The following is a 12587-nucleotide window of genomic DNA, read 5'->3' on the forward strand; positions in this document are numbered from 1 at the left end:
AGAGAGGGTTGATAGAACTTGGGAGTTTCAGGAAATGAAATCCCACATATGGGGATAAAATCTGCTTCTATATCCCTCTATCATTCCTTAATCTATACCTTATGACAATAGTAATGGCCACAAAGTAACCTCTACTCTTCTAGTGTAAGGACATTTAGGTTTAAACTTGATGTTCAGTATTTATCATTTATGCATTCATCTACACAGAGAGAGAGACAGAGATTTGCATATATACAAATATAAGGTTAAAATAAATGTTCAAAATTAGATGCTATCACAGGACATTAAATAAAAACAACAACAACAACAACAACAAAAACAATGAAATCTCCAAGTAGTTTTAGTAAATGCAAAAGAGGTCTTACTTTGGGGAGGCATGTTAACACTTTCAGTGAAAATAAAGGATAAAAAAGTTTAGGAATCTCAGTGAAGAAGCATTTTGCCCTTAAACTTATGAAACTTCCCTGTGTATGGGTATGTATGCCAAGTAAAGTAAATAAAAAAGTCACAATATTCAATATCATCACTATTTGTGTATCTAGCTAAGATATATGTAGATAGAATGAAATATATTAATTTCATAATGCCTGTGTATATGTCTGATACATTTGAAAAATGAATTGCATTCATTCATCAACATTGGGTAGTTTCTAAAATCTCACAAAGTGAATACTAACAGACTGTTCTATTTTGATGTTATTCAACTATGTCTGGAGCATATACATTTTGTGCTTTTTGTGAGATGTAATTAATCAGTGGAATGAAAAGACCCTCCCATGGGAAATGCTCTTCAACTGTTTGGAATAGAAATTGAAACTTGAGAAATGAAGAGAAAACAAGCAAAAAAATATTGGATTTTCTTTAGGTTTAAAAAAAAAAAACTGTAGGGAGTTGCAAATAAGACCTTCTGCATAAAATTAGGATTCTACAAGTTCTGCCCACTTCATAAAGAGGGCAAAGAAAATATCCACTCCACGATCCCCTAATAGAAGAAAATAGGCTTTCACTTTTTTGAAGCTCTAGTGTGGAAAACTTTTCTATTAGCAGTAAAAGCCATCTATGCCATCTAAAAAATCTATGCCACACTCAGTTATTGGGGCTGGAATTCATTTTAACTTGGGATGCTTTTATATGGATATTTCAAAGTATATATCCCAAGAGTTATAGTAGAAGCAAAAATAAAACTGTCTATAAGATAATTCTACAACACAGGGCACCCAGGTAAGCTATGGAAAAAATAATGCACCTGAGGATTAGATCATAATTTAAAGATACAAACCAGATAAAGAAATTTACCAACATTGAAAGTGTCAGCAGATACAACAAGTAGAATTGTTATCCTCAAATACAAAAGTTAATGTCACATTTTAAAAATGGGCTTAAATAATTATGTTGGGCACCTGGGTCTCTCAGTTGGTTAAGCATCTGCCTTCAGCTCAGGTCATGGTCCCAGGGTCCGTGGGATCCAATCTCTAGTCCTGCCTTGGGCCCTCTGCTTAGCAGGGAGTCTGCTTTTCCCTCTGCCCCTACCCCCTCCCCACTTACACATGCATACACTCTCTCTCTCTCACAGAAAAATAAATAAAAAAATTTAAAATAATTATGTTTAAATTTGGTAGAAAAATAAAAATTGGAATGTAAATCATAGTGAAGAATAGCAGGTTTGTGGGAAAAATAAGAATTTTGAAAGAACCACGTAAAACCTCACTGTTATAGATGAATTCAAATAATAAACAAAGAAAATACACTTACATTTTCAGTTATAAGAATGTCCATCATATATATGCTCATAGAAAAACAAACTAATGAACTTATTATGTTTTTTATTTTTTATCCTAGATGTTGAAATTTAAAGAGTGGCAACTTATAAACAACATGAGGTAATCACTGAAAACAGCCAGACATGGCCATAAAATGTTGAACTTGATTATGAAGATGCTGTCCCCTCCTAAAGGTCTCAGAATATGACAAGGGAATAAAAAGAAGGTTTCTAGATGTGTCAGAATGGGGATTCTTGGGAGAATGGTGTCAGCAAAATGGCAGATCAAGAAGTTCCATTCTTTTCTTCCTCAAATGTATACAAAAATGACAACAGTAAGAAACAACTAGAAAAAACTGTAGGAAACAACTTTGTAGGAGTTATGGCGTGTAATCAGAGGTTTACAGAGGTCAAACAAAGCTCAATCAAGAAAAAGCTATCTTCACAGTATTAAGGAAGTTTTGTAATGTTTCTAGTCTTCATCCCTTAACCCCCTCCAAGCACAGAGAAGTCTTGATTTTATGAATCAAGCCTGATTCATATCAAGTCTGATAATGCAAGCCTGGTTACTAGTTACTCTCCTTGAATTGGTAGAAGCAGAGCAAACTTGATTTGCAAATTATTGTGTATGTTTATTCTAACTTGAATAACTGACTTTCTCATCTTCATCCCATACTAGGAACATAGGTAGGAAAAGCAACAGACACTGCTCATAAGAGCTATGAAGACAAGACCACAAACACCAAAGGCAAGAAATTCTGGGTGGAGATCTACAACAGATCATCTAAAACCAAGAGACAAACTGGGTTGAGACTCTTCAGAGAATTAGAACATTCAAAAACTGCATTGGAAACTGCATATACAGGAAAACTTAGAAAGTCTTGTACACCTCAAGGATTTTGATGGATTCCTTTCTCACATTGAGGTCCTTAATCCATTTTGAGTGTATTTTTGTGTGTTGTGTAAGGAAATGGTCCAATTTCATTTTTCTGCATGTGGCTGTCCAATTTTCCCAACACAATTTATTAAAGAGGCTGTCTTTTTTCCTTTGGACATTCTTTCCTGCTTTGTCAAAGATTAGTTGACCATAGAGTTGAGGGTCTATTTCTGGGCTCTCTATTCTGTTCCATTGATCTATGTGTCTGTTTTTGTGCAAGTACCATGCTGTCTTGATGATGACAGCTTTGTAATAGAGCTTGAAGTCCGGAATTGTGATGCCACCAACTTTGGCTTTCTTTTTCAATATCCCTTTGGCTATTTGAGGTCTTTTCTGGTTCCATATACATTTTAAAATTATTTGTTCCATTTCTTTGAAAAAGATGGATGGCACTTTGATAGGAATTGCATTAAATGTGTAGATTGCTTTAGGTAGCATAGACATTTTCACAATATTTATTCTTCCAATCCAGGAGCATGGAACATTTTTCCATTTCTTTGTATCTTCCTCAATTTCTTTCATGAGTACTTTATAGTTTTCTGAGTATAGATTCTGTGCCTCTTTGGTTAGGTTTATTCCTAGGTATCTTATGGTTTGGGGTGCAATTGTAAATGGGATTGACTCCTTAATTTCTCTTTCTTCTGTCTTGTTGTTGGTGTAGAGAAATGCAACTGATTTCTGTGCATTGATCTTATATCCTGACACTTTACTGAATTCCTGTACAAGTTCTAGCAGTTTTGGAGTGGAGTCTTTTGGGTTTTCCACATAGAGTATCATATCATCTGCAAAGAGTGATAATTTGACTTCTTCTTTGCCGATTTGGATGCCTTTAATTTCCTTTAGTTGTCTGATTGCTGAGGCTAGGACTTCTAGTACTATGTTGAATAGCAGTGGTGATAATGGACATCCCTGCCGTGTTCCTGACCTTAGTGGAAAAGCTTTCAGTTTTTCTCCATTGAGAATGATATTTGCGGTGGGTTTTTCATAGATGGCTTTGATGATATTGAGGTATGTGCCCTGCCAGGCAAGACACATGCTCAAAAGTCCTAAGAAGACTTTAAACTTTCTCCTTAGCTCTTCCCTCAATCACAATGATCCTACCTAATAGATAAAAGCATACACCCACAGAGAGCTAGTTTGTAAAGACTGAAAGAGATGGTTATTTTTTTTTCTTTTTTTGTGTATTTTTGTTTGTCTCTTTCAGCTCCTGGCATTCAAGAAAATCTCTGTCAAAACATTTGCTGAACACAAGTTAAAGGAACAGAGACAGGGAGTACATACACCAAAGAACCATCTTTGAAAAAAAGAGTTTGTAGAAGTCTCTAAACAAATGGACTACAACAGCCTTTAATTATCAAAACAACAACAAACAAACAAACAAAAAACAGAAACCTCTAGGGAATACAGAATATCTGAAGTATAACATTATAAAAATCAAATACCAATTTTCAACCAAAAAAATTACAAAGCATGCAATAAAACAGATTTTGCTTCATTCAAAGGAACAAAATAATTAATTGACAAAAACTGTCCCTGAGGTAGGCCAGATACTGGAATTACTAAACAAATACTTTGAAACAACTGTCTTAAATTGACTCAAACAGATAAGGGAAAGTATGGACAAGGAACTAAAGGAATTCCAGGACATAATATATAAATGAAAGGAGGATTTCAGCAAATACAGAAATGATAGAGAACAACACAGAAATTCTGAAGCTGAAAAATGTAATCACTGAAGTTTGAATTTCACTAGAGGGATTCAATAGCAGATTTACAAAACAATCAGTGAACTTGAAGACAGAGCAATTGAGTTATTCAGTCTGAGGTGGAGAAAAGAAAAAATAAATAAATAAAAGTAAACAGAACCCAATGGAATTGTGGGGCACCATCAAGCAAACTAACATATATAAATGTAAACAGTAATAGAAGAGAGAGAGAAGAAGAATTTTTATTTTTTTAAATTATGGCCAAATTCTTTCCAAAAGGAAATTAATCTACACATCAAAAAAACTCAATAAATGCCAAGTACAATAAACCCAAAGAGATCCTAACTGAGATAAATCATAATCGAATTATTGAAAGCCAAAGACATTAACAAATTTTAGATGCAGAAATAAGTGAAGGATCCTCAATCTGATTAGTCACCAGTTTCTCATCAGAAATGTGGAGGCAAAAAGATAGTGGAATGAGGTGCCCAAAGGGAAAAAACAAAAACAAAAACAAAAAACAAATAAAAAATGTGCCAACTGAGACTTCTATATCTGGCAAAATTGTCCTTCACCAATAAGGGAACAATTATGACATCCCCAGACTAAAAAAAAAAAAAATTGCTGAGTAAATTTTTACTAGTAGATCTGCCCTATAAGAAATGCAATCTTTGGGTTGCAGTGAAAAGACACTAGGTGGTAATTTGAAGTAATACAAAGATTTAAAATCTCTGGCAAAGGTAAATAAGTAAGCAAGTAGAAAAGCCACTATTATTATAACTTTGGTTTGTAATTCATACTTTTCATTACCTACAGGATTTAAAGGGAAAAATATCTTTAAAAAGTATAAATCTGTTATTAGGCACACAACATATAAATACATGATTTGTGAGATGAATAATATAAGGGGAGGATTCAACTTTATAGAAGTAAATTAATATATTCAATTGGGCTTAAGTTGATATTCATTCATATTGAAATGTTACAAAAAAGACAACCTACTGAATGGGAGGAGATATTTGTAAATTATATGTCCAATGAGTTAATATCCAAAATGTATAAATAACTTGTATATCTTAGTACACACACACACACACACACACACACACACAAATCCAGTTTAAAAATGGGCATAAAACATGAGCATACATTTCTGCAAAGAATATATACAGATGCTAAGTAGACACAGGAAGAGAAGCTCATCATCACTGATCATCAGGGAAATACAAATCAAAACCAAAATGAGATCTTATCTTGCACCTGTCAGAATGGCTAAATTAAAAATAAATAAATAAATAAATAAATACAAATGTTGATTAGTATACCGAAAAAAAGCAACCCTCGTGTCATGTTGGTAGGAATGCAAACTGGTGTAGCCACTGTGGGAAATGATACGGAGTTTTCTCAAAATTATTAATAGAATTACCACGTGATCCAGTCATTCCACTACTGGGTATTTACTCAAAAAATATGAAAACACTAATTTGAAAAGATATCTGCACTTCTATGTTTACAGCAGCAGCATTTACTTTGCCAAATTACGGAAGCAATCCAAGTGTGATATATCTATATCTATCTACCTATCTTCTTTATCATTCATCTATTGAGATAGTTACATAAATACATAAATAAATACACACACACACACACAGACAACAGAGTATTTCTCAACCATAAAAAATGAAATGTTGCCCAAACAACATGTTTGGGTCTAGATAGTACTAGAGAATATAATTCTAAATGAAGTCGATCAGTCAGAGAAAGACAAATATATGATTTCACTTGTGGAATTTAAGAAAAAAATGAACAAAGTAAAAAAGAAAAAAACAGATTCTTAACTATAGGGAACAAACTAGTGGTTACCAGAGAGAAGGTTGGTGGGGCAATGACTGAAGGAGGTGAAGGGGATTAAGAGTATATTTATCATGATGAGTGTATAGAATTGTCAAATCAATCTATTGTATACCTGAAACTAATATAACACTGTTAATTACACTGGAATTCAAAAAATAATTTAAAACCTATTTAATAGTTGTAAGTGTAGGATGTTATATGTAATCCCCATCATAACCACAAATAAAATATCTATAAAATATACACAAAAGGAAATAGAGAACAAAAAATGTCATTACCAAAAAATAAAAATCCACTAACACAAAAGAAGACATTAATAGAGGAAATTAAGGGCAAAAAAAGAAAAGGCATTAGACATACAGAAAATGAATAACAAATAGCAGAAGGCCTTTTTTTTAATATAAATACTTACTTTAAATGTAAATGAACTAAAACTCCTGTTCAAAAATCATAGATTGGCAGAATAGATGGAAATCTGATCCAATTATACACTGTCTTCAAGAAACTTTCAATCTAAGTCACAAATAATTTGAAAGTGAAAGGATAAACAAAAACAGTCAATGCCAGTAGTGACTAAAAGAGAACTGGGCAGCGACACAAATATCAGATTAAAAGACTTTAAATAAAAAACTGTTACAATGAAGAAGGACATTATAGAATAATAAAAAAGTTCAATTCACCAAGAAGATATAACAATTATAAACACATATATACACCAAATGTCATAGCCATGATATATATGATGTAACATTTACAGATTTGAAGGAAGAAACAGAAAATTACATAAGAGTAGATGGGGATTTCAACACTCACAATCTCAATAATAGATAGAACAATGAGACAAAGGATCAATAAGGAATCAAAAGACTTGAAAACGCCATATACCAATTAAATCTAACAGACACATACAATCTACCAACAATAGCAGAATACTTTTCTCAAATGCGTATGAAACATCCTCCAGTATGGAAGATAAGTTAAACAACAAAGAAATCTTCAGAAATTTTAAAAGACTGAAATCATACGGGGTATCATTTCTGATCACAATAGATTGAAGCGAGAAACCAATTTATAAAAGGAAACTGAAAAATTCACAAGTGTGTGGAAATTAAACATAACACCTTTAAACAGCAAATTGGTCAAAGAAAAAGCATAGGGAAATTTAGAATATATTTTGAGACAAATGAAAACACAGCATACCAAACCGTTGGAGTGGCAGCATAAGCAGTGCTAAGAGGGAAATGCTAACAATAAAAGCATACATTAAAAAAAAAAAATGTCTCAAATCATAACATAACTTTATACTTTAAAGAACTAGAAAAATTAATAGAATGATGGGGAAAAATACCTTGATAATCTCAGTTGATGGAGTAAAAGCATTTGACAAAATTCAATACCCTTTCTCAATGAAAATACTGAATAAAGTGGGAATAGAAGGAAAACTCCTCAACATAATAAGTGCCATGTATAACCCTCCCTCCCCACCAGCTAAGATCATATTCAATGCTGAAGGAAAAAAAAGGCTTCCTTCAAGATCAGAAATAAGACAAGGATACATGACCTTGTCACTCCTAGTCAACATAGTACTGAAAATTCTAGTCAGAAATAAACACAAGAGAAAGAAACAAAAGCATTCAAATTGGAAAGAAAAAAGTAAAATTATTTCTATTCACAGATGACATTATTTTATATGTAGAAAACTGTAAGGATTTCACACAGACACACAAACACATATGCACACACACAACTGTTGGAACTTAATAAATTCAACAAGGACAAAGGATACAAAATCAACACACAGAAACAGTTATTGCTATACACTAACAACGAACATGAAAAGGAAACCAAGAAACCAGTTTCATTGACAATAGCGTCAAAAAGAATTAAATACTTCGAAATAAAATTAAACATGGAAGTGAAGGACTTGTACTAAAAACTACAGAACTCTGCTGAGTGATTAAACCATAAGTGAAAAGACAGCCCATGTTCATGGACTGGAAGACAATATTATTAAGATGACAACACTACCGAAAGCAATCTACAGATTTACTGCAAAAACCAAATCTACACAAATCAGACCTATAGAAATCTCTGTAAGAAGTTCAATGGCATTGTTTTTCAGAAATAGGAAAACCCATCCCAAAATTTATATGGAATCTCAAGGGACCTCAAATAGTGAAAGCAGTCTTGAAAAAGAAGAACAAAGTTGGCAGACTGTGGGTTGCTGGGGGGAGGGGGGTTGGGAGAAGGGGGGTAGGGTTATGGACATTGGGGAGGGTATGTGCTTTTGGGTAAATTGGAAGGGGAGATGAACCATGAGAGACTATGGACTCTGAAAAACAATCTGAGGGGTTTGAAGTGGCGGGGGGGTGGGAGGTTGGGGGTACCAGGTGGTGGGTATTGTGGAGGGCACGGCTTGCATGGAGCACTGGGTGTGGTGAAAAAATAATGAATACTGTTTTTCTGAAAATAAATAAATTGGAAAAAAAAATGTGAAAAAAAAAAAAAAAAAAAACAATGTTCTACCAGCATAGGGACAGAAATATAGATGAACAGAATAAAATAGAGATACCCAGAAATATTGATTTGAACAAGGGTGCCAAGACCCTGTCCAGGTTGGGGATTCGATGGACTGAAGGACATTCTTTTCAATAAATGTTGTTAGCAAACCTGGATATCCACATGAAAAAGAATGAAATCGGACATGCAATGTACATCACCATATACAAAAAGTAACTCAAAATATGTTAAACACCTAAACATAAAACCTAAAAACAAAACAAAACAGAAAACAAATAAAAACAAAAAAACATAAACAAGAAAAAACAAGAAAACATAAAGGCAAAAATTCATGACATTGCGTTTGCCAGTGATTTCTTGGCTATGATCCTGAAAGCACATGTAACAAAAGAAAAAAATAATTGATATTAGGCTTTATCAAAATTTTAAATATTATTTTTTAAATTTAAAATATTTGTGTGTCAATGACACTATCAAGTGAGTGAAAAGAACTCATGGAGTTGGTTATAACTCCTAAAACTTAACAAGATTAAAAAAAAAAACACAATGGTCAAAGAATTTGAAGAGATATTTCTCCAGAGAGATATACAAATGGGCAGTAAGCACATGAAAAGATGCTCAAAATCAGTAGTTCCTAGCAAATGCAAATCAAGACGATTGTGAGATATACCTTCACACCTGTTAACGTGGCTATTAAAAAAAAAAACCAACAAACAAGAAATAACAAACATTGGGTAGAATGTGAAGAAATCAGACCCCCAGTGCTTTGATCGTGCTAATGTCCAATGGTATTGCCACTCTGGAAAATACTGTAGTGCTTCCTTGAAAAGTGAAACCTTGAAGTACCCCATTATCCATTATGTATTATATGTCTAGAAGTATATTTATCCAAAAGAATTGAAAGCAAGAACTCAAACAGAAACATATACATTTATGTTCATAGCAGCTTGTTCACAATAGCGAAAAGGTACGACCAGCCCAATGTCCACCAGTTAATGAATGGTAAACAAAGTGTGCTATATACATACAATTGCGAAGTCTTCAGTCTTAAAAGAAATACAATTATATACATGCTGCATCATGGATGGACCTTGAAAACATCATACTAAGTGAAATAAGTCAAAAACAAAAGGACAAATACGGTATGATTCCACTTCTGGAGGTACCTAGAATATGCAGACTAATAGGGAAAGAAAGTAAAATAGATATTGGCTAGAGACTCTGGGGAGGGATAAATGGGTAGTTTTTGTTTAATGGGTTCATAGTTTCAGTTTGGTGTGATGACAATGTTTTGGAAATGAATAGTGGTGATGGTTGCACACCACTGTAAATGTACTTAATGCCACTGAATTATACACTTAAAATAGTTTAAAGGCAAATTTTATGTTGTGCATATTTTATCACACACAAACGCACAAAGGAAATCCTTTTCACTCCTCAGCAATATAATGCAAAGCAACAATAGAATCCTGTTTCTGAAAGTGTCCAAACTTCTAATCTTAACAATTAAAATCCAGCAATTCCTTGAGCCAGAATTGGCCTTAACAACTGGGATACAGTGATTGTAAGTGAACTAAATGGTTGTAGTTAGAAAAAAAAGGTGATTTTTTTTTAGCATATATCAAGTGTGAGAACAACTTTCTATTTAACACTTTGAGATTATAACCAGTGTAAAGGGAAAATAATAACAATAAAAGAAAATAGAGATATCCATATCAGAATGTATGAAGTACAATTGTCTTTATTCACAGACCGTATTACCATTTGTGTAAAAAATCTTAAGGAGTCCATAATAAAACTTAATGAAGGAAATCAGCATGATTACCCACAGAGGATCAATAAACAAAACAAAATTTTATTTCTATAAATTAGTGACAATTAGCCCAAAATGAAATTAAGAATTCCACTTGCAGAATCATTAAAAATAATAAATTTCTTAGGAATAGATTTAACAAAAGAAGAGCAAGACATTGAAAACAATGAAACATGCCACGAGTCATCCAAGAGAATTTACCTAAATGGAGACACTCCATATTTTTGGACTGAAAGTCATATTTTCATGATGTCAATTTCTTTCTAAATTGATTTATAAATTGAACACCCCCTATATTAAAATTCCAGGAGTTTTTGTTTGTTTGTTTTGTTTTTCAAAAATGGACAAGCTGATCCTTAAGTTATTAAAGAATTTCAAAGGACCTAGAATAGCCAAAATAAGTTTGAAAAGGAAGGGTAAAGTTGTAGGACTTACACTTTCCAATTTAAAAATTACTATAATGCTGCAGTAAGCAAGACAAAGTACAATTTGTGTGAGGATAGACATATGGATCAATGGTACAGAACTGAGGGTCCTGGCATAAAAACTTACATTTATGGCCAATTGATTTTCAACAAAGGTGTAAAGGCAATTCAATGAGGAAAGAATAGTCTTTTATATAAATAGTACAGGGACAATTGGATGTCCACATGTCAAAAGTTTAATGTAGACTCTCACATCCCATCATACACAACTAACAAAAATAAATCAGACCTAGTGTAAAAACCAACCCCATGAAACTTCAGATGAAAACAGGAGAAAATCTTTGTGACATTGGTTTAAGGATAAAGAGTTAGATACCAAAAGCACCAATCATAACAACAAGGAAGAAAGATAAATTGGAATTCATTTTTTAAATTAAGCTTTGGGGGCACCTGGGTGGCTCAGCGGGTTAAAGCCTCTGCCTTCGGCTCAGGTCATGATCCCAGAATCCTGGGATCGAGCCCCGCATTGGGCTCTCTGCTCAACAGGAAGCCTGCTTCCTCCTCTCTCTCTGTCTGCCTCTCTGCCTATTTGTGATCTCTGTCAAATAAATAAATTTAAAAAAATAAAAAATAAATAAATTAAGCTTTGAAAAGACACCGTCAAGAAAATAAAAGGATACAAACTGAAAAAAAATATATACATAAACCATATATTTGATAAAGGACTTGTTTCTAGAATATATAAAGAACACTTACAATACAACAACAAAAATAATAATGACCCCAATTTAAAAATGGGTAAAATACTTGGATAGATATTTCCCTAAAGAAGGTTTATGAGTGGCTAGCAGTCACATGAAAGGATATAAACCTCTTACTTATTACGGAAATGCAAACTAAAGAAACAAGAGTTACAACTTTACACCCACTAGAAAGGTGGTGTTGTTGTTGCTTGATTGTTTTTTTTAAAGACAACACAAAATGTTGATAAGACGTAAAGAAACTAGAACCTCTATATGCTACTGGTGAATGTATATAATGGTTTATCCACTTTGACAAAGTTTGGCATGTAATTTTAAGTTAACATAAGCTTTTCAACTAACCCACCAATTCTTTTTTTTTTTTTAAAGATTTTATTTATTTAATTGTCAGAGAGAGAGGAAGAGAGAGTGAGCACAGGCAGACAGAATGGCAGGCAGAGGCAGAGGGAGAAGCAGGCTCCCTGCCGAGCAAGGAGCCCGATGTGGGACTCGACTCCAGGACGCTGGGATCATGACCTGAGCAGAAGGCAGCTGCTTAACCAACTGAGCTACCCAGGCATCCCCACCAAATCTAATCCTAAGTATTTTCTCCATCCTCCCCAACTAGACAAAATACTATTTTATATCTTATGGTGTTTGCTAGTACTATGTTTGCTTTCTCTTTGTTAATAATGAGTATAGATTCCAATATCAAAAGATTCCATGACTGTACTCAAGCCATGTAACTTCACTGAAAAGTAAATAAAAGAAGGGTACAATAAAAATGTCATAGGGATTTCAGTATGGAAGGGATTATATCCCTTAGGAGTTCA

The sequence above is a fragment of the Neovison vison genome, chromosome 8 (genome assembly GCF_020171115.1).
Source record: "Neovison vison isolate M4711 chromosome 8, ASM_NN_V1, whole genome shotgun sequence".
Classification (NCBI taxonomy): Eukaryota; Metazoa; Chordata; class Mammalia; order Carnivora; family Mustelidae; genus Neogale; species Neogale vison.